The 24,105-nt window shown below is 34.1% G+C and overlaps 1 long non-coding RNA gene across 7 annotated transcripts; it reads left to right on the forward strand.

Annotated features, from left to right (window-relative positions):
• Nucleotides 1–98: 98 nt before the first annotated feature.
• LOC149534368 (uncharacterized) lies at nucleotides 99–24,105 on the forward strand. 7 transcript variants are annotated; one of them, XR_016357537.1, is made up of 6 exons: nucleotides 99–311; nucleotides 484–1,207; nucleotides 4,032–4,093; nucleotides 15,579–15,679; nucleotides 19,918–20,181; nucleotides 23,842–24,105. It is a non-coding gene; the product is annotated as an uncharacterized LOC149534368 (long non-coding RNA). The 7 variants fall into 7 exon arrangements; XR_016357536.1 differs by lacking the exon at nucleotides 19,918–20,181 and having other exon boundaries at nucleotides 100–278; XR_016357535.1 differs by lacking the exons at nucleotides 15,579–15,679; nucleotides 19,918–20,181; nucleotides 23,842–24,105 and having other exon boundaries at nucleotides 99–273; nucleotides 484–1,003; nucleotides 1,129–1,207; nucleotides 4,032–4,096.

The following is a 24,105-nucleotide window of genomic DNA, read 5'->3' on the forward strand; positions in this document are numbered from 1 at the left end:
CTTGTTACCATGTTGATATTCAACTCTAAAGAGTGTTGCCACTGTGATGTAAGACTTTGTTTCAAATTATTTTAAATGTCATGTTTGTCTATTTATTCTATCTTTTAAAGTTATTTTCACAAAAATCCGCATCTTATCTTCACTTCTCATGTGTGGTAGGTTGTTCCCGTCCACCCTTGAATGTATGTTGAAATGTTAAATTGCTCGCATAAAAGCTCTGATTTGAACTTGTTCTCACCTCAATTTGTCTTTAATCTGTTACGCTCTCTCAAAGTAAGGTGAAATGATTTATTGGCCTGAAGTAATTTCTTGTTAAGTTCCTATCTTGTTTCTATTAATCTTGCCTATGCATAGTCTTTATTTTTTATTTGCTTATAGGCATAGAAAATGTTCCAAAGAAGCTCTCATAGTTAGCTTTTGTGACTTGTGTCTGTATAATATAATTTAAGCCAATAAGCTTATATGTGGGAGCTTTGCTTCCAGTTTTTGCTTATTTCTGCCAGCAAATTGTCAGCCTCGCCAGTCGGATTTGCAAATTTTGCAAATTTTCAGTTTATAAACTGGCGCAGCGAAACTTCATCTCAACTCATCGATGAAGTACTACAGCGAAAAATCACCAGATGGAACTGCAGCCGAACTCATCCATGAAGTGAAGCAAACAATGGCGGAAATGAATATGGAGTTATCAGCGGCGAGAATAATGACGGAAATGGAAATTATCAGCGGCACTACGCTGGTCAAAAAATATTTTTATCAATTTAAATGCAGAAACCCTATTCGATATTTTTATTAGTTTAAATGTACTAGCAGGGATCTGGTCTCTTGTCTCTGTGCTTTGCATTTTGCCATCTCCATGCCCAGGAATCAGGCGTATTGCCCCGGTGCTTTACATTTCATCGTCTCCACACTAAGGTATCTGGTTTCTTGTCACCGTGCTTTGCTTTTCTTTTTCTACGCGCTATTCACATCAGGCGTTTCTTTTTCTATGCGCTCTTCACATAAGGTATCATACACTTGTTTTCAGGGTTTTCATTTTCCCTCTCATATCTTTAAGACTGATTTCTTCATCAACGATATTCTGTCTTTTTCCATGGAGTCCACCTAAGAACACGGTGAATGATATTGCAGAAGCAGAGTAATGAAGTTTGGGGAACAGAGGAGGCTGCATCATTAGGGCTTCAGAGGTTGAAAAGAAATGGTGCATTGTGTAAGTTCGCTTCTCACAAAATATCTCATAGATATATTATAAAATTAGATAGGGTTTCTAAATGAATGGCTATCCATGCACATATATTTGGCTTTTTTTTTGTAGGAGTTTATGATTTCCCATTTGATCTGGTGCCCTATAGCAACCCATTAATCTAGCTGAATGTTTTTCACAAAATTTTAAGGATAGGCCAATTTATAGGGTTATCTGCAAAATTTTTTTCAAAACGATGAGAAAAGATGCAAATCTTGGGTCTATCCCACACCTCCTATCAATACTAGGTGATGGAAGAAGCCATGATAACAGTCAAGTTTCTTCTAGATGGAGCAAGTTTGTTTAAATAGGAGGATGGGCTTTATTGGTCTGACTTTATAGGCCCCGATGTTAGCTCATCCTCTTAAGCTTGCCACACAGCCTTCACTGAAAGCGATATAAGTATTAATTAGCTCCTACATGTATACATTGGATGAATGTGCACCAAATATTTTTTACGTCAAACTCCTATAAACAGAGTAGCCTGCAGAGAATGCGAATTTGGCACTCATCCCATTTCCACAAATCAGCCCAGATTTTACGTGCCTCCTGCAACTCACCTCTTTTGCAATGCTCATCAATCAACGTGCTGTGTTAGAATTACAAATGCAAACCAGGTACAACTCTTCAAAAGGGTTCCTTGCCTCAAAATTGTCCCCCTTCTTGCAAAACCAGTAAATATTTGTACTATATACAACATTATCTGGCATACAATTATTCTGCAGCAACCTATACCATTGCACATTGGAATGTGTCACCTTACCCTCCATGCAAAGACCATCAATAACTTATTAATCATTGCAGAAACTTGAACTTGGAATCCACTTCCTACCTACTGTCACACTGTGTCATTCAACAAGCTCACAACCATGCTAATCTTGCCCTTTTTGCTGTAAACCTCAATTATCATAAGTCAAATCAAATCTAATGCAAGAAATCTCTTCCATTCCTCTAATAAGCATCACTGCTTCCTACAATCAACCAAAAACTTTAACAAATCGTCCATCAACCTTGCCAAGCATTTTCAATTAGGAATTCCCAATTTTTCCGCAGCTAAATTTTGAAAATATTTTACAATTTTTAAACATAAGCTTCTGGGATTGCTGTGTGATAGTATTCGATTTGCACAGCAAGTCCAGAATCTTGTCATCAAAATATAACACATAATGATAGTAAACCATTTCAGATTTTCTGTACACTAACCAGTTTATTTTGTGAGGCAGCATTATTGACAATTTGGAAAGAGAAATTTCAGTGCTGTCCTGATACTAAAATTTATGTAGGGGGCGGTTTATCCTATTTTTTTTAATGAAATAGGTTATTAAATTATTATAGGAGGAAAATAGTAAGAGGTTGTAGATCTTCCCTTAGTTCTCCGCTGGCTCAAACCCTTAAATCTAGACTTATTTGAAAATCATGTAAGGGTTGAAGATCATAGGATTTGAATAAAATAAATTATAACCAAAATTCAACTCCATACTGCTTTAGAAAAATATACTTCCTTGCCTCTGGTTACCGTAGCCATGCTATATCGTTGACTAAGATTTAGACTATTCAAATCCTACATTTGATTTATGTGTTAGTATCACCTTTTCCTGTCAAATCCTCTCTCTCTCTGATCTCTGCTCCATCAAGTGTGATTACATTGAGTTTAATTTTCAGATGCATGGCTGGTACCGCAAAACTCATTTTCATGCATTTACCTTACCGAAGATGTTTTTTTTCATGCATTTACTCTTTTGTTTAGCCATCTGTAGGCTCTGTGAATGCCTTTTTATTCCCTTCAGCTTTTAGGATTTCAGCCATATTTGTTTAAAAGATGTTTCCTTTCTTTAGATGCAGGGATGCAACATGTTTCCTACAACAAAAGTATTTACCTTTTTTTTTTTTGACTCCAATCTAGCTTAACCTTGGTGTTTTCTTGACCTTTCTATCCTCCATCACTCTTTGGACTCTTTTGAAACCATCCCCCCTTCCAACAAATGCATAAAAGTTTGCAGGATTCTCAGGATCCATTTCAAAAATATGCTCTGCTGCAATTTCTCCTACTTCAATGTTGCAATGGATTTGACAAGCCCCAAGTAATGCCTCCCATATAATAGCATCCATTTTCATTGGCATCATTTGAATTATGTCCCAAGCCTCATTGATAGGGCCAACACTTGAAGAAGATCAACCATGCAAGTGTAATGCTCCACTAAAGGTCTGATGTGGTAGTCCTTCCTCTTGCAATGAAAGAAATGCCAAGCATCACTGACTAGATCCGCATGACAGCAAGCATACACAACCCCAACAAAGGTAATATGATCAAGTTTCATGCCTGAATGTTGCATATGTTCAAGGAGTTGAAGAGCATAAAGGTTGAACCATGCATGACACAATGTAGAATCATAGAACTCTATGACACAACATCACATTTAGTCATTTTATCAAACAATTTACACACATCCTTTATGCTTCCACATTTAGCATATACATGTGTATTAGGGAATTCCTGTCAAAGACATTAGATCGAAAACCACTCCTATGTCCTCATGAACCTCTCTACCTTGTCACAGAGCTGCCAACTCGACACAACATGCGAGAAGACTGGTAAGAGTCACATAGTTTGTCTTCACATCCGTAAACTAAATGTATCGATCAAGGGCCCAAAGTAGACTAACATTTTTATTGCACTTGTATCCAGATAAATCTTTTGTAATGATGTTTGAATAAAATGTCTAAATGGATTTGATCTAGAGGTTATTGATCAATTTAACCTTTAAGCGTACTATTCTTTTTATTTCTGCAGAATCCCTCTTTGGTGTTTAGGGCCAATTTGTCCTCATTGGTGTTGCATTTTATTTTTGTTGGGTAAGTACAATTTTGTTATTAGATTATGCAAGATAACAAAGCTTTTATTATTTTATTTTCCCATTTATCTTATGGCTATTTCTTTTCAGCATAGAAATATTGTTTTCCAGTTTATTCTTTGTACTATAAGCTCAAAAATTTCCATAGTGCATATTTAAAATGGTCTGTCACAAGAATTCAATTTTTCTATCTTGTGCAATTTATAGTTGCTGAACTTTCATTTTTCTTACCCGGGGGTATGCATTCCTATGTTGTGTCATTATGCTCTGCTTTTACTCACCCTATCCATGCATTCACTCATGGTAATGACATGTGCCTCTATGATAGAAAAAAAGAGACTTGGTAGTTAAGGTTTGCATGCATGTTCTGGGGTGGATGTTAAGGAAGATCTCAATGAACATCTTTGAGCCATATACAGAATTGTTGCTCAAAAACTTTAATCATGACAGTTGCTAAAGTTGTGTAATATTGTGCATTTTTTTTGGCAATGTTATTGCATGCTTTATCTACCACCATTTATCATTATACTATGGTTTTACACAAGAATAGATTTAAAATTCTAAGCAAACTTCACATCTCACCTGAGAATCATAGTTGGATGGCAAGCTAAACTTGTTTCTTGGATTGAATACCACAATTTTCCCACCAAATCCAAATGTCACCAGTGCATGGACAGGACGACCTAAGATGACCTTGCTTCCATGGAAGAGTTGATCAAAGGTGTATGATGTGAATGCTGACCAAGTTGATACATCTTATGAGAATAATCTGCTGTCTGTGTATTCCCAAAATAATCATGGCTGGCTTGAGAATTCTGATCCACCTGTTGATTACTATAGACATAAACATTTGGATTTAGAGTTGGATTTTGGAAGCTGGTATCTCTAGGATGGCTAGTGAATCCTTGATTAGATTGATTATATGCAAAAGTATTTGGAACATCAAAATCGGATGCCTGACCTAACTGTCCCTGGGTTCTTGCACCCAGATTGTACACATTAGAATTTGGGACATGAAAATGGGTTTCTTGATCAACTTGGCTGTGTATTCTCACTACAGGATTAAACAGAGTAGGAGTTGAAGCATTATTCTTGTGCATCTAGAGCTAGATTGTAAATGGTAGAACTTGGAACATAAAAATTTGACATTTGATTTGAGTCACCCTATTTGCTTGGAGCCATGGTGTACCCAGTACTCCTACTTCCAATGAGTGGATCATTTGACTTTTCTCCAGTCACATTATTCAATGAAACTCTAACATCACCAGCCTGGTTTCCATCATAAATATTCCCCTGAGGAATAGAACTTTCCCATTGCCCATTACTAATAGAATAATCATTTGAAGATGTTGACCATGGTGTTGCAGTGCTTGGCACATCGAATCCTTTAAATTGATTGTCATGTCTAGTCGAACTAGGATTATTATAAGCAAAAATGCTACTATTATCTCCATTTAACATCTCAGTGTTCTCATGTGACATTTGTTGGCTACCAAAGTTCAAACATAGATACCTCTATGGATCCAGCTCAATAAGACGTTTGACCATTGTCTATTTGACTATGGTCTATATGGGATGTTAAACCTTAGTCCATTTGATTGAAATTTGTGATCTAACACCACTCTTGTACAACAAAGTCATAATACCATCCTGGATACTAAGGATCATAATAAACATTCTCCTAATTTTGAGAGGTATTCTATGACTCCTGCTACCAATTAAGGGTAGTCTGTCTACATATCCATGTCCAGATGCACTGATGATATCTGAATTTATTGATTCAACTTGATCAGCCAATCCCACAGAGCTATGAGCATGATAAATTTGACTATCTTGGACTTGCCAGCTAGCATAGCTAACACTGCTCTGGGTAGACTACAAATTGTACTATATTTCATTTTCCTTGAGACCATCCCCAATAGATGAACCTGTAGTAGTTATTTTATACCCCTCCACTTGATGCCATTCTCTTGTTGCTTGATCATACCTCCACCCTGGATACTCATTTTGTAATTCATTATTAAAATAATTATACTGACTATCCGCTGCAATGTGAGACTGATAAAGAGAAACTGAACTGTTATAATGCCCTTCAAACTTCCCATTGTTGTACTAGTGAAATGACTCAGTTTTAGACAAGTTGTTTGCTAGTAGCGGAGGGGCAGCATCATCCAAAGCATTAAGCGTTCCATTCTCTACAACTTGGGATGTCTGATAAGGTATGTTTGCATCAGAAATCGGTTGCCCTGTTGAATCATAGTTTACAGTAAAGAAAAAATCAACCCCTGATTCCCCTGCTTGCTGCACTGAATTGTTGGGAAAATTTACATAAAAAATTGAATATGACCCGAAGCCACCTACATCAGAATCCACATCTGCTGCATTAAAATTACTCCATTGAACTTCTCTAACATTTGTACAGATTTCTTCCTTTCTGCTTTTCCTTTGAATCCAATGAGTTTGTACCCTTCTCAATTCCATCATCAGTGACATTAAACGAAGGGTCCGCTTCTTCATTATTTCTAGGTTTCCCAAATGCATTATCTGCAGATTTCGTGCCCTCCTGGGATCCATCGTGAGTGTCATTAATCAAAAAGTCCACCTCTTCATTAGCTCCAATTTTAGCAAATGTATTTTCCACAGACTCCATAACCACTTCTTCTTCCTTAAGCATGTCATCAAAGTATAACTCCTTCTGCTCAAATGGGAAGCCTTCTGAAGGGGCGTCTTCCTTATTGTAACCCTTGACATCAGAACCCTTATTTTCATTACATATTTTTGTTGACCCAATTGTGATTAGTGGGATCTTCTCTAATCCTGAAACTTCTACTACTGAAATTAAAGACACCGCCTTTTTTGTATCTTTTGTTGCATCCAATATCAATTTCGATATTGCATCACTTGTGTTATCAATAAAAGCTGCATCAGGCTTGACTTTTGAACTATTGGTTGAAGTACTATTTCTTAATATTCTGGTATTAGAAACATGATAATCATCGTCGTCATCCACAAGCTTATCAAAAAAATCCGCATTGAACTGATCATCCATTAGAAACGAAGATGAGGATGCCATGAGCTAGGATACAACAAAATGCAAATCAAATCCATTAATAGCCATTAAACTTCTCAAACATCTAAGATAATGAAGACAACTGTACATCACTGTTAGTAAGCATCAAAATAACTAGAGTTCATATTATTTTGACTGGATAGAACGTGGGATATTTACAAACCCTTGTGAGTAGGTTTGAAACTAAGGGTTTGATATTTTTGCATAGGTAGGGAGGATGCTGATAAAGGTTTGTTGGATTTGGTTTTATTCTTGCCAATTGCATTTTCCCAAAAATTCCTAAAGTCTTTTCACCAAATCGAGTTTGTAAATTTCCTGCAATTGTTACAGTCTAAGAAACCACATTTCTTTGATGCATCGTATTAAATAATTCTCATTCTTTATCTTCGCTACCACATTTTGTATACATTTCTAAGAGATCATTTCAAACTATAATATGTAATGAAAAAGCTCCTCCTATTATGCTTTGATGAATTCCATACCCTATTCTAGAGCTCCGATTTTGTTACAGGTAGGGAGGATGATGACAAAGGTTATTGAATAAGGGTATACACTATTAATTGCATTTTCTTGAAAGTTTCAAGAGCCTTTTCAAAAAATCCATTTTTTGTATAGCCTACAATCATTGTAGTGCATGAGACAACATTTATTGACGCTTTCTGTCAAACCATTGACGTGCCTTGCCGACGCTTCCACATTTGCATACATGTTTACCAGTGCATTTCCTACTTTAATGTCTAACCAAATACCCCCTTCCAAATATATGCTTCAATGGATATCTATACCATGTTTCTCGTAGATGGAGAGGACACAAATAAATGTTGTGGAATTTTGTTTTACACCTGCCAATTGCATTTTCTTGAAAGTTTGTAAAGCCTCCTTGACAAATCGATTATGTGCATATCCTCCGACCATTGCAGTCCATGAAACCACATTTATTTGTCATTCTCTCAAACAATTCACATGCATTGTCTATGCTTCCACATTTTGCATACATGTCTATTAGTGCACGTACAACTACTAGATCTACCAAAAGTTGATGCAGGGAGTTGGGAGTGTCGTATCTTTTGACTCAGATCTGGGTTTTTTTAGATTTTTCTGGTTTTTTTTTCAAAATCCATAGTTGAGGTGGATTCCAACTCAGCTAGCTCTGTTGGGGCCATTTCAATTTATTTTTTGAGAGCCAAAAATTCCATCTTGACCTCCGAATTTCAGTTTTAAAATATCTTAGGTGTTTTTTTAATTTTTCTGCTTTGTAATAACTTTGAAATGTCTTTTTAAATTTCAGAGATTAGTTGGCAATTCACCTTTATAGTTTAAAGGGTAGATATAGGAAACTTTGAAATTGCTTTCAGAGGTTTTTTTAGAAGTTACCAAAAATGGCATACTTTTCCAGTTGTTGAAATCTGCCAAATTTGGAAATTTCTTGTTTTCTCTTTTTGGAGTCAGTTGTTATTTAATGGAGTTAGAGATCCATGTAGAAGCAATTTTCGGTAATGAACAATTTAGAGTTTGAATCCATATTGGGTTTTGTTATGAATTTATTTTCTATGAGTTGAGATCGGTGTGCTACATTAGAAGTCCTTTATCCTCTATGCTTGAATGGATACCCATACCCTGTTCGAAAGCTTTCATTTTGGCACATTCAAGGAGTATTCTATACAAGGTAGTAGTGTCTGGCTTTACACCTGCCAACTGCATTTCCTCAAAAGTTTCATGCTAAGAGGCAAGAGGCAAGAGCTAAATAACAATTTGGCTTAATTGTCCACTAAATATATTATTTTGGTGGACATAGCCCAATGGTGTTTAAAGCTAAGAGCCAAGAGCTACATAATGACATGAACAATAAAAAGAATATTAAATATATTTGTAAAGGGAATCTTTATCTTATGCATGCAGAAAAATCAAGGTGATGAGAGAACTAACATTGCCAGTTAAAATAAATAGTATAAAGGTTGTCATAAAAATAATGCTGAATAAAGTGAATTAATTATTGTTGTCTCTTAGGATAAAATGGAATAATAATATATTTGAGGGTCAGTAACAAGAATAAAAGATATTTGCCTCTCGAAGATATCCTATCTCTCTATGCAATCAACACGAAGAAAGCTTTTTGACAATTGAATCATTGTCTGTAGCCAACAACCAAAGATAATATTGATGTTTATAATAAACAACACTGTTTGCTAATATTTTTCCCTTCTCACTTTGGTATTTTGTGACTCAATTTTTAAACTTTTGAGTTCCCTAAGTGATTTGATTATAGAGTGTTTGCCTCACTTTGTAACAGAAATTGAAACAATAATAAAGCTAGCATGCATTGACTTCCACAGAGTCCAACAATTGATGCACTAGTTTGGTATTGTCTCATAATACATAAATGCAAACTATACTTGACTCGAAAGACTGAATAAACTATAACTCTTTGAAGAGCAACATGAAATGTGTTCTTTAATTTGTCTTTTGATTCGCTACTCCCCAATTACTTCTTGGAACAAGTCCCACCTCTAATATTTTCAAATTTAAGTTTCTTTTTCAGGTTCCCAAATTTTCTTCAAACAAAAACCATTTCTTATAACCACCCATCTTTTTGTTACCTTGTGTTGAGATATTCACTTGCCGGGGAACTAAATCCATAATTACAAAGATTCTCTATCAATCACAACTCCAAAAACTCATGCCTATGCATGACCCAATAATATGTAACTTGACATCATACTGCCAAATGAAGATTTGTAGTGTTCACTTCACCAAGATGAATACCAATGGAACTGCTAACTAATATTTTCTAAGTAAATATGTTGTTCTCCACAAGGACTGATTAAGAGACAAATCTCCATACAGAGCAACCTCCAATCTAATGATAAGTGATGGTGGTATGCTAAGTCATAGGGTGACTTTTTATAATGTTTGATTTAGCTCTAGGAAAATTATAAAAATATGCATGTTATGTCAAGTTATGTACAGAGTTGACAAGAGATCCTATATCTGTTTGTCTCATCTCTGTACATGGTAATATTTTTTATTGGGTTATACTTGATTTTCTTTGATTTATGTATATTTATGTAAATTGAAAAATAGAAAAGTAAAATATAGAGGCAATGCTCTGACGTTTATCATGTGCAACTTTATGTCCATATTTTTTCCAACCTTTCACAGGCATAATTAATATAAATTTATCTTGCCCACATGCATCGTCTTGTATCTAGCCTACTGAGTTGGAAATCTACTTTCCGGCATAGACAGAGAATGCTTTGGTGTTCAATAATATGACAAGTTTTTTTAGTAGGTAAAATTTTGTTTATAACTTGAATCAAAAAGCTAAGCAATAATTTTAGGATTGTAAAAATCTAATCTCCTGTTGACCAGTGCCTAATTTTTGCAGGATTATCATAAAGTTGAAATTGAAAATATTGCATATATAGGATACTCTTCCAATATTTTTTGTAAGTGCTATTTTTTGATGGGTTATGTATTTCCTATATTTCAATGCCTATTTATGCAATGATCCTAATTGAGATCCACACACTTTTCTTTGTAGCTTTCTATCGAGATATCTTTTTGGCATCCATACAAAATGGTAGACCAAGTACTATTTTTTTTCTATTTGTTCCTACATTATATATTTAATAAAAAAACATTAACCTAAGCTTGAATAGGTAGCATATATAGTAATTGTTGATTGCTAATTGTCTTCCTACAAGGCCTCTTCTATATTTAAAATCTGTATGTGATATAATCTTGATGGGATCTTTAGTTCGTTACGTGAAAAATTTCCTCACCTATGTCAACTATATTGTTCTTCATCAAGTCAAAAGTATTGCTTCAAGTATCAATAACCAAGCTTCCTTAGTTGTTACACACTACCGACACACACACCCACCCACCCACACACCCACACCCACACCCCCACACACACCTATGCTCTCCTACATTCAAGGTTCAACTAACATGTGGTAATGCTCACGCAACTTATTTTTACCTTTTTAATATCCTACACTATCATGGAACATGCCCTTATTGTAAGAACTTTTCTCAACTGTTGAACATTTCACAAATGCCTATCCAATCTTTTTTGACATATTTGACCATCTTTGACTAACATGGCTCAATAGGAAACATATCTTTGGCATGAATTGCCTTATATTGAACACCATATAATCCAAAAAATGTAAACAACTTTGGAAATACTAACTATGGGCTTGATATAACCTTATTATATTAATTTGTAAAAATTTGCCTTACTGGTGATACTACATGGTGTATTTAGGGAAATAACACATCATCATCATCTAGATATTCAGATGAATGGGTAGCAAGACCTAAACCAGGGACAAAGGAATACTTCAACGAAAAGATATATTGTACTTGCAAAAGGTGCAAAAATAGGAAACCAAAGAAGCGACATATTGTTTGGCCAGAAGGGTCCATAATTGAGGGTTACATGGTTTTCCAATCAATGGTTCATTTGAGTGAGTATTTAGCTTAGTTTCACCTCAAAGCACCACTATTATGGAATTATAACCAACCTCCATCATTTGAAGGAGAAAAATTAGAGGGTCAGGGCACTTTAAAGAGGATAAAAGGTATATAAAAAAGAAAGTAGTTTTTATCTCAATTTTAATAAGACATACCTACTCTTTTTATCTTAATATTCATAATACATGGATTTTGTTTTGACAATACATGGCATTACATAATTAATAACTCTATTTTTCAATGTAGACGCTAAGGAGTGGGAGGCATTACATTTGTATATTGCATAGAAATCTGAGTTTATTTTAAAATGGATGGAGAAGTACGCTAAACAAAAGAAATTAGAGGATGATATGGCATTGGCTAACATATATAATAAACATGGTCAAAACTTTGCTCGAGGAATTCTTGTAAGCCATAAAAGAAAATGGCCTGATAAATGCACATGGAATTGGCTAAAGAGCAATGTTGAACATGAGGCATCAAAATGGAGGAATCTAGTGACACGACAACAATTGAATTTTGTTAAAGGATCTAAGAATGGGGCGGTGATGCATATTTATTAACATATTGAATTCGTTAAATAATTTTTCTATTTTGTATCTTCAATCTAATTATTTAATTTTTATTATTATTTAGGTAACATATTACAAAGTAATGTGGAATTTTGGGCACCATTTTCGCATCAAAAAAGTTGATGAAAAGAGACAAACTTATGATTGTGGAGTTTCAACATCTTTTGAGGTAGAATGTCATTCACATGCAAATGATAGACAACCAGTCATAAGAAAACTTCACTATTATGGAGAAGTGGAGGATATTATAGACCTTGATTTTGTCTCTTTCAAGAAAGTTATTTTTCATGTTAAATGTTACAAGCTTATCAAAGTGGGTGATGAAAAAACTATCTTTCTGCACAAAAATGGATTCTATATGATTAATACATCTAGGTTTGAAGCCACTTCCGAACCTTATGTATTCCCAAATAAATGTGAGCAAATATTCCTCATTCCAAATTTGGAACAACTCGGATGGTCATTTGTGATTGACTATGATCGAAGAGGACAAAGAGTGACATTTGTTGAAGACATAGAGGGCCCTGATTTACTTGAAGATGAAGAAGTTCCCCTTGAAGAAATAGATGGCCAAGATGGAGATGATGAAATTTTTATTGTCAATGATGCAGATGACCAAGATGAAGATCATGTTGAGTTTGCTAAAGTTTCAGAAGGACATGAGCAAGCACACCAGCATCAAGTCAATGAAGATGATGAATTTAGTGATTTACATTTACCTATATTTGAAGATGAAAGAGAGCAGGAAATTGATGGTATTAATTTATTTGTAGATTTAGATTCCATTCATGATGGGGCATCTATTCCATCTAATGATGAAATTTCTTGTGAAGATGACAATATTTGATCACCATGTTCACTTTTGGATTGTTGTGAGGATTTATACAACATAACTATATCTTTTTAGCCATCAATTATTGTGCAAGCAACCAAATTGTTACCTTTTATTTTGTGTCCTATATACACCAGTAAAAACAAGAATGGGTGATTAAGAGCCACAATTTGGGGGCATGTTCTATTGACACATCTATAGCAAGACAGAATAATACGCACCACTTTCATAAATGTCAGTATATGGCACACGTTGTCCACCGTTAATCTCAACCTATAGCAAGGAAAAGTTAATTTGAACATAAATTTTAATTTCTTATGAGTTAGTCTTGTCCATGTGTCATTGTCTGGGATAATCTATAAATAATTTCATAAAGTTCTTAATATCTGGCATTTTAGTGACTGTCACTAGTGTATTGAAGTGTGAGTCTTCACATCTAGTATATGAGTTTTCATATTGGGATCATCATAAAAGAGTAAAAGAACATAATATAAACTCTTATAAACATACATGTTCTAATGCAAGTTGTAGAAGGGTAAGAATGGGTAGAAGAAATCCATGGTATTATTTTAATAGATTATTCAAGCTACCAATAAACTAACCAAGTATAGTATATGTTTTAATCCTAATATTATAAAATTTCCTAAAGCCTGGATCCATCAAACTTGTAACCATTGCAACCCCTGATTGCATCCTCAACATCTTCAGCATCCTCAAACTGCCAATAGAAGGATAGTATAATTTGCTTCAATTAAACATTAATCTAAGCCAAGACCAAAAGCATAAAATTGACAACCCATGACCTAACACCTCCCAACTTCCAAGTGAGTTCAATATGTCCACTTGGAAATACATAAATATAACAAAAATTTGTAACCTTTAAGGTCTAAAAATCAAATTAAAAAGACCTCAACGAAGCAATAACCCTATGGTCAAGGTGGTAGTAGGGGATGAAGATTGGGAGTATCTACCTCAAAAAAATATGCAAGTAGGTATGATCCAACAAAATTAGTCGATTATATTAAGTTAATAACCATTGAATGGATGATATAAATGCTGCAAATGCTAGCATTGGCTAGTGTAATGAATGGAGAATCAGCTGTGAATATTAGAAAGGTAATAGCAAAGCTTTTGTTGAAACCTGGGTAGTCAACTTGGCATAGGAAGCCTTTGATGTGACATAGTCTTAACCAAAATGCATGTTCTATACAACAGCCAGATGTTTTTACATTAAAGAGATATGGATGGGATTTGCAACTACAGAGGTAAGATTATGCAACAAGTTTGAAGGCTCTATGTTTTGTGATCAATGATCTCATCAACAATTTTGCAAATTAACATGAGATAGTGACTTGCATGAATTTTTAGCTCTATGAGATTGCAAAAGTAGTGGAGATTAGATGATGGGATGAGAATCTTGAGGAGTCCCTGTGATAATAGAAATTCAACAGTAAGCTGTGTCACCCTATTTAATGTATGTTTTTGTTATGAGTCAAAGAAGGCCTGTGTATTTTCAAATTTTCCAACACTGCCCTCTGAAGGCAACCTATATAGAATTGGGAAAATGGAATTTTCTCCCTTCTTTCATAAAACTCATTGAGCCTAATTTTAGATATATTAAACACCATTTCCTTTGGTTTTCCTACCATTCCCATACCTGGACATTTAGGAAAAGTTCATATCACCAACATTTGGTTCCCCTTTACTCTCAATTTTTTAGAAGCTACCTGCTTGCAACATAACCACATGGAGATTACAAGAATATCAAGGTGTCCCATCCACTCCCACTGTTCCAGCCACCACAAAACTAATTTCCAAAACCATCAGAGTAGTTCGTGCTACTTCAAAAGTTTATTATAGTCAATAACATAATTTCCTGCTAATGGTTGTTGTTTCACTTCATTATCCTTATGCTCATTCTCTCCTCTTCCTACCACATTGTTTTAAGAAGATAACATCTTGGCAACAATTCAATGAATCATCACAGTAATCCAGAGTCTTTTTGCAAATTTGTTCATCATTAAGTTGACTCATTTGCAATAAATTTTTTAGTTTAAGCAATAGCAATTAAGCTTTTCTTTTGCCTTGGAAAATATGGACTTAGATATTTTTTTAGAATGTATAGTTCATACGTGATAAGCTAAATATTTATATTGTACACTTCCTTGGCCTAAAAACTACTCCCATTTAAATATGTTGTGTTAGGTTCACATATTAACTAGATGCTTGCTTGTGTTTAAACATATGAAATACAATAAAAAATACTAACCATTTCATACATTCACATTCTGAACTTAGTAGAATAATAGATCAAACTTACTACTATACAATTTGTACAATAAAGTTTTGTCTGCTTTTATTTGTCTATTCTTTGTTCAAGAAATGGATGCTAGACTTATGTGTTGTGGAGTGCATATACAATATTATTTATTAGAAAAATGTAGATTATTTATGAGAAAAAAAAAATTGTTATATCTAATTAATAATTTGTAATTTAATGTCATTATATGTTCCTCAAAGGATGTACTTACAGGTACTCCAGACTCTACTATGGGAGATCCATTACTCTTAAATGGTCTTATTGAAATGCTGAGAGATGGGCAAGGTGAAACCATTGCTAGGATGGTGTAGGAGGTAAGTTTGAAAGTTATCTTTTATAAGTCCTATTATCTTTTGTTTTATATTGTGTCATGTAAGTTTATGTTTGTGGAATGCAAGCCATCTCCAAAGTTGTTCCAACCCCTATTAAGCCCTCCCCTAGTAATCCCTTTAGTACATCTTAGACTATGGAAATGGTAAGATCTGATCTAGGTTATTGTGCATTTAGTTATCTTATTTCACCTTGTTAGAATTGATAATATTATTTTTTTCATCATAGGGCATTTCTAGAGTAACTCCCCGAAGCTTTAATGATCCAATTATGCCATTTCAGACACCGAATAATATGGAAATGGTAAGATTCGGTCATATGTTTGTTTGAGTTTGATTATGTTTTTTACCCTGTTATACCACTTAAAGATTTATGTTTGTCCTTTGTAGAATATGTCAGTTAGACGTGTCATGCCCTCTACATCTCAACTGGATATGCCTACCCCAAGAGTGACATCAAGCGCAAGGTCTCATAACATGCCTTCTACATCAAGCATGCATGGTTCTACTATTCCTGTTGAAATTGACATGCACACCCATGTTAGAAGTACACCACAATCAATAAATAATCCATCAAGTATGGATTCAATGAGATTTCTCTCACAAACACCTAAACAAGCTTCCTTGACGAGTCTTATAGAGTCACAATAAAAACATTAAGGCTCCTACCAGATTTTCCTGAACATGCTGAATATAGGAAAGAAATACATAAACAAATTGAGTTGTGGGAGGGGACGTTGTTGGGGACTACAGGGCCAACTTTAGATGAACAGGTACAATTTTTTATAAGTATTATTTTACCACTATATTCCAAGCAACTGATTTGATTGTCACGTTGTCTCTCACTTTGTGACTGATTTGATTGATTTTAAGTGTGGCTGGTAGTAAGGAGAAGTAGCACCAAAATAGGGATAAGTAGTATACTCAAATCTATATTGACAAGTACATGCGTATGAAAATGTGCTTCCAAATAAAAAATGTTTTGCCACTATACCCTTTTTGACATAATAACTCTTTCTGCCAACTAATATCGGTGCATTTTTATTATGAGCAATTTTGTTGCATCTAGTGTCAAGCCTATATGTCACACAGCAACAACTTGTACTCTATGCAAGTCCATAGGGATGAATTTTTTATAAGACTCCTTTGCCTCAAGTAAAGTACCCAAGTGTTTTTGTAACATGTCTATCTTTGGAGTCAAGGTATTTCTTAAAAGATTAAATCTTGGTAATACTCTATTCCTCTCATACTCCAATATATGAAGAGTGTCAATTGTTTTCCTCACTCTGTTATCTACATCACTCATATTCTGATCATTATGCTCCATTTTTCTTGCTATCTACTCCAAGTTAACTTCATCTTCTTTTATGCATTTAGAGACATCTTCAATATAATGACATGATCTGGTGCATGCTATATATATCTTATTTTCTTTTGCTATACACCTAGTAATATCCTTAATGCATATGTCAATGACTTGTAGATCATTATTTATGTCACCACATAGCTTCTGTTACTTCAAATTCTTGTTGAGCTCTTAAGTTAGTTGCCTTTGTTAGTGAAGTGAAATGATCATCAAATTCTTTAATCACTTTATCCAAGTTTTCAACAATATATGCTCCTTGTAACTGCAATGAAGGTAAGGCTCTTTATCACCTCTCTAATGCTTTTTCAAGTATTGATTTATACTTTTCTGATTACTCCTTAACTTTGCAAAAGGCTGACAATGACATTTGCATAAAACTGTCCTCATCCATGTCTTCTTTGATTAATTTGGTGATAACAGGTGACATGCTAGGACTTTCCAACAATGTTTGTATTGTGGTTGTGGGTGTAAAAGTTGTATCAATATCTTTATCTGTTTCATCTATCCTTTGTACAACTGCTGGGGTCTAAATAGCTGTTGGTGTTGCCTCTTCTTTGGTTTGATCTCTAGTTGTATCTTGATCAACTCTCTTGGCAGAGTCATCTGCTGTGGGAAATGGAGATCCTTCTTGAAATGATTGCACACTTTGATCTTATTTCCTCTTGTTGCTTTGCTTGTCGATGATCTGCTTCGTCTTCTTTAGGCTCATCTCGCTTGATTTCCTCATCTTTGTTTCTGTAAATTCTATCATTTATGGCTTCTGCTATACATACTACTTTGTCTTAATACTTTCAATCTCTTCTAGATTCCCAATATCATTTACATTGCCTTGTCCTCAAAGTTCGTAGACTTGGACCCAACACTGACTTGGCAACAGTAACTCAACTTATGAACTAGCTCGAACTCGGCTGTGACTTGATAGAGACTTAGCAAAGGGACAAAACCCTTGAATTTTTTTATGGAGATTCATCCTTTGCATTCACCCTTTTGCTATCATATATTGAAATCTGTAGAGCTGACTTGGTTCACTGACCTAGACCTGGCAGGGTTGACCTTACTCGCCAACCCAGGATACTTGCCTCAGTTGCATAGAGCCTGGGAACCATGCTTTTCCTAGGTTCTGCTTCTCCTCTCCACAAGCTGCATCAATCGATATAGGTATATCACTAATATAGAAGTCAGGTTGCTTGACATTACTGACAAATTGCTTAGTCTCCTTGTCATTGCTTGCCAAAACCCTTGAATTTTTTATGAAGATTTACTCTTTGCAATCACCCTTTCTCTATTATATATTGAAATCAACAAAGCTGACCCAACTCAGTGACCTGGACCTGGACCCAACAGGGCTGACCTGACTCACTGACTTGGGACAGTTGCCTCACTCATGGAGAGCTTGCAAACCATCCTTGTCCTCTCTAGGGGCTGCATCAAGTGATATAAGTATACCACTGATATATAATTCAGGTTGCTTGAGTACAATTGCATAAGCATAACAAAATTGGATTATAGTTTGTGTATAATCATCAAAAGCTAATAAATATTGTGACAATTTGACTCTGTGACTTTCAAAACATGTTAAGAATTTCCGGCCAACCAAAAACAATTGCTACCTTCTAACATGCAGGCAAAAAATAGGTTAGGATTTAAAAAAAAAATGCAAATTCAAATTAATTTTCTCTAGTGGTTCAGCAGATCTAATAGTCATTTAAACTCGAACAGCTAAATAATCCAAGATTTTCCAATCCCCAAACCTATAAAGCAATGACCATGTATGACCAAAAATTTTAAAACATAAAAAACATAGAGTGCATAAAAATTACGACAATATTTCTAATTTCTTATTTACTTTATTTAGTTAGCTTCAAAATTAAATAAAGTTTTAAATTTTTGTTGGTTTTGTAACAACTTCACATTCTCATTGTAAAAATAGGAAACAAATGAAAAAGAAACTGATGTACCTATAGGGGCATCTACCTAAGTATCAAAGACATCAAGAATATTCCTAGTTACTACTAAAGGGAGACAAGAAATTACACTCTTGCTTTCCTCACATGGTGACACCTTCAAGGATGAAATGGGTATGAGATTATTTCACTTCATTTATCAGCGTGCAAAACAATTGTTTGGCAATTCTATTCAAAATGATTAAAGGAATCAAGCAAAGAAAAGAAAGCTGAACTTTTAAAAGATGTAATAATGGAATTTGGTGACCCTGGATTTGATGAGGCCTTTATTATGAGTATCGCTTGGAAATATATTCATTCCAAAAGAGATAATTTAAGGACCAAACTGAAAAATGACTGCAATTATCCTCGTGGAGCTTGGATTTCAAACCTAAAACATGGGATGAATTGATTAAAGATGGAAAATTTAAGAGGAAGGTCAATAAAGATCCAAATTATAGAGCATCTAGACTAGGAGGTTCCAAAGGATGCCTTTGAGACACAACAAAAGCAACCCAAGCTAGAGTGTTTAGTATTGGATCCCACAAATTAGGATTTGGTGGGTACAGTAGCATTTTTGGTGGCTTGGTAAGTGAATTTTTATTTTTAATATCTTTTATTTCATTGAAAAGATCAATGTAAAACACATGAGTATTTATATCATATGAGTTTTTATAAAATTGATTATATTTGTTTATTCATGCCCACCAATTTTAAAAGGAAGCTGTATAGGAAGACCTAAACTATGCCTTGCTCCATGGTTCCCAAAGCCTTAGGAAACACCTTCTAGATAGAGGGGAGATATTACCCAGTGGTCATGAAAATGAGGTAAGTTCATTAAAATATTTTAAAATTTATGTAATAGTTCAATATAAGGTATTATGCATATCAGTAAGTTAAATTGTGTTGTCTAGGGAACCCAACAATCGAACTCATCAAGCAGTGAGAATGGAGCTGAGCTAGGGGAAAGTGATGAGCTATTTTTTGCACACAATAATTCAAATATCATTTTGGAACCTCAACAAGAAACTATTCTTGAATCTAAACATGCTGGAAATAAGAATAACAAAGAGGGTTCTTAATCTGATGAATAGACCACACCCACAATTAGAATGGTGGCTCCTAAAAAGAGGACACAAAGAAAGAAGATATGATATAATGTTGAATTTAAAAATCAGGTATGTAGTAACAACATTCTTTTGTCATGGTTTATTAGTTCATTCACAGCTAATTGTTTTTTTCTCATAAAATGAAATTATGTTATGTATTGCATGGCTATTGTAGATATTATTTGCCTTACATTCATGTTGTATATATAATTCAATACCTTGTATTTTTTTTGTCAAATCATGTCTTCGAATTCATGTGCATGGTTCATATGAGAAGTTTGTAGTTGTCGTTAATCGCTTATTCCCTTTATTCACTTTTTTTGTTTTGAAAAATTGTTACCACTGTTTCAAATAGGTTGTTGTAGTACAACATCTGTAGTTACTTTAATCTTTAACAATTGTCATAATTATTTTTGTTGGAGAGACTGGCACTTGTTATAGGATATTCAAATTTCAATCTCCATGTCCTTTATAGTTATGGCTCTACTTGTATTAGATGATTTCTTCATCACTATATTGATCCCTTATAACGATTTCATCATCACACACCTAGATAATAATACTTCAGCTTGTATGAATTTCATTTGCTTCAGTCACATATCAGTTATTAATAGACTTCATCAATGTTTGCTAATTATTATTGTTGTTGTCATATAGAGACACTGCAATTTCATATATGATCAAAATATCAAGTTGTTCATGTTGTCAATCTTCCATCACTATATCTCTTTGCTACCCTTTCTTTATTGTCATGTCATCATATTTAGACATTCGATGATGCTCAACATAGATATCAATGCATCATTACATCCTTGCATATGCTGGTGGAATAGAATGTGTTGTGAGTTGACATCAATGACATCATTCATCAATCTCAAGACCTTTACCACAACTATTGACAAAGCCTCATCAATTTCTGCCCTTCCCTTCTGTGTAGAGGAATTGTCTGAATCCCTCAAATTTGTTTTCTAATTCAAGCAAGCTTGCACCACCAACAATAATTTTCTATGGCCAAAAGAAAGAGTGCCTCAACTCTTCTCCTCCCCTGTCTACATATTCATTTATGTCATCCATAAGTGGTGATGGAAGTGTTCTTTCCAATAACAGACTAAAAACTTCCACTATTCCTTTTGCATCTGTTTCTACCAATAGTGGCAAGCCTCCATTGTCTCAGTTCAAGAATAGATCCCATGTCCAATATGATGATGACACCATTGGAAGAAAATCATGCAAGCCTTCTGGAACATGTCATTTATCTAAAGAATTTGATCTTGATCCATAGGCCACAAGTCATACCGCATTGGATAGTTATCAGGGTATCAAAACTTGTCTCCTAGATGAAAAGTTGTAAATGAAAAAGGCCCACTATTGGTAGCAGGAAGAGGACAAACGAAGATGATCCTTAAATTGCTACCAACACTACTGCTAACATATGCATAAGGCAATGAAAACTTTTACATAATTGTTCTTCATGGAAGACATTGCATAAGGAAAGGAAAGCTTCAAATTACTTATAATTAAATAATATATATTTAAAAACTATGTAATTATTAAGAAGCATTTCTGCCATATATATACCTGACCATTTTTAACAAAAGAGTGATACTTTACTCCAAAATAAAATACCTCAGTGAAATGGTGATTGGATACTTGATTAATAAATAATTCTTCCTCCTTGTCTAAACACAAGATTTCCAAACTAAGGTCTATCATTTTCCTCCCTTGATGTTAAGCTTTTTGCTCTTTCTTTGTACCTATGATCCATAGTAACATATCAGAACATAAAACTACAAGCTGAAATCATGATTCTCTCTAAGCTTTGAGTACAATCTAATAGTGGAATCACAGTCTCTAGTGGGTAGGGTGATTGATTATTACCCACAACTTTAACAAGTCGATGACATGTCAAATTTTGGCTCCTTGTTAATCTCATCCTTACAAAAGAGTCAGTAACATTTTTGGTAAAAGTTCTAAGGTCTTCTAGAAGAGCTTCAAGAACAATTTATTGCAAGTATATTAACCTAGCATTATGCACATTTATGGCATCAAATTCATTTATATAATCTTTTAGAGCTTTGATTCTATTTGCATTTTGTCGCAGTTGATGTCTTTTCACTCTCTTAGTTGTGTCCATTGGCACCTTATTCCCCCTTAAAATCCTTGTGACTATCATTGATAACTACATCCATTGTCATGCCCAAAATACGGGGCAAAAAGACATGTACAATTTTTTTTTTTTAATTTTAAAAGTGTAATAATTAAATTCACTAAGTTCCATAGGTTTGTTTCACGGTTAAGTATAGGTACATTGAAACAAAGATACACTAAGTTCCACTAAGTATAGGTTTGTTTCACTAAGTTCCTCAGGAATTTGTGCTTTATGAAGATCTACCAATGTTTTTGAGTATTTATCCTTTTGTTCAAGCCAATAATACTTGAACAGGCCCTCATAAGTTCCCTTGTCAGTGAAATTTGCTTGTCTGCAAACAACATTAACAAAGAAGATAACTCTTAGAAAGAGTTCATTTCAATTTAACTAACTGAAACACAATTGTAAACATTGAATTTCTGAAATAAAAAAACTAGCAGAAATTACATCAGTGAAGGATGTTTCATGAGCTTTCATTAGTCTATGTCAAATGGCCAAACCTCAATCAAAGCATTGCAAAATAAGGAAGAACTTTTTGTAAATCAAATGATGCATATATGGTCAAAGTGTTGAGACAACCCAATAGTATATTTTGAAATTTTGAATAAATAATATTCACCACAAAAATTTTGTGGAAGAAATTTTATACAAAAGCATCCAACATGTTAAGAAATTTAAATAGAAAACAACTGAACCTTAGTTTATAATGATCATTTCAACATCTGTCCAAGGCTTTCTTAATGTTACATGAAATTGTTGGAGTAGCTAATATCAAGACCTTATAGCAACAGTGAGATTGACATAACCATGAGAGGTTGTTCAAATTGACCTTTCATTTTCTGCATATTAGATTCATAGGGAACACATTTTTAAAACAGTAAATTTATGCCTCACCTTTCTTTATTTCTATTCTTGATATGAATAAATTTTCCAACAAGCTACAATTTCTGAGTGTGTTGAATAGGTCTAATCCTGCACTTAAAATGTATGTTTCATGTTTTGTCTTTCTATTTTACATCTACTAAACTGCCTCCTATCTCCTACAGGCATTAAGAATTTGTATGTGTATGGCTTCTTAGAACATAAATGTAATTACTTGGCTGTCCTTGTGTACCCTGATCATAATGATCTATAATAGTAGGTTGAATATGATTGCAGATTTTCTGATTGTAATTGTTTTATTATTTAATCATCCTCTTCACATTCCATGGATGTACAACAAGATGTATTTGATAGATTGCTTTATAGATGTCTTTTAACCTTTATATAACATTGATATGCCACTCATTTTATCACAACCACTGGGGGTATGGGCATATGTTTTGTGTTGTATTACTTTTACAAACTAACAGCATTCATTAGTTCCTCATGATAACATTATGGTGGCAAATAGTTATGTCCTCCTTCGTTCACACCTCAAACTTCTGTAGCATAACATGGACTAGAGAAAATTATTTTAGCATTTAATTGAATCAATATTTTAACTGTTTGGTAATTGTTTTGAGTTATTTGTGCACTTTATAAGATGTTAATTATATTAATGATTTTCTCACACAATTCTCTCTCTCTCTCTCTCTCAGGTTATTGAGGAAAATTGCAGTATATAATATGCTTCTTGTTCGGTTGGGGGGCATGTGCATTTGCAAGTAATCTTTTTGTATATGATATACTACTACAACTTCAACATAGAAAATGGAACACTCTTGTTCTCTTCTTAAAAATATGTTATTAAATCACAGAGCTTTTCTACTACCCTAGAGTGTTATGCCCAAACTACGAGGGCAAAAACACATTTTTTTTTTTGAATAATAATTAATAATTAAACATGCTCTAAGTTGAAATGA

Source organism: Cupressus sempervirens, chromosome 10, assembly GCF_028749045.1.
Source record: "Cupressus sempervirens isolate cs-2001-9-10 chromosome 10, ASM2874904v1, whole genome shotgun sequence".
NCBI lineage: Eukaryota > Viridiplantae > Streptophyta > Pinopsida > Cupressales > Cupressaceae > Cupressus > Cupressus sempervirens.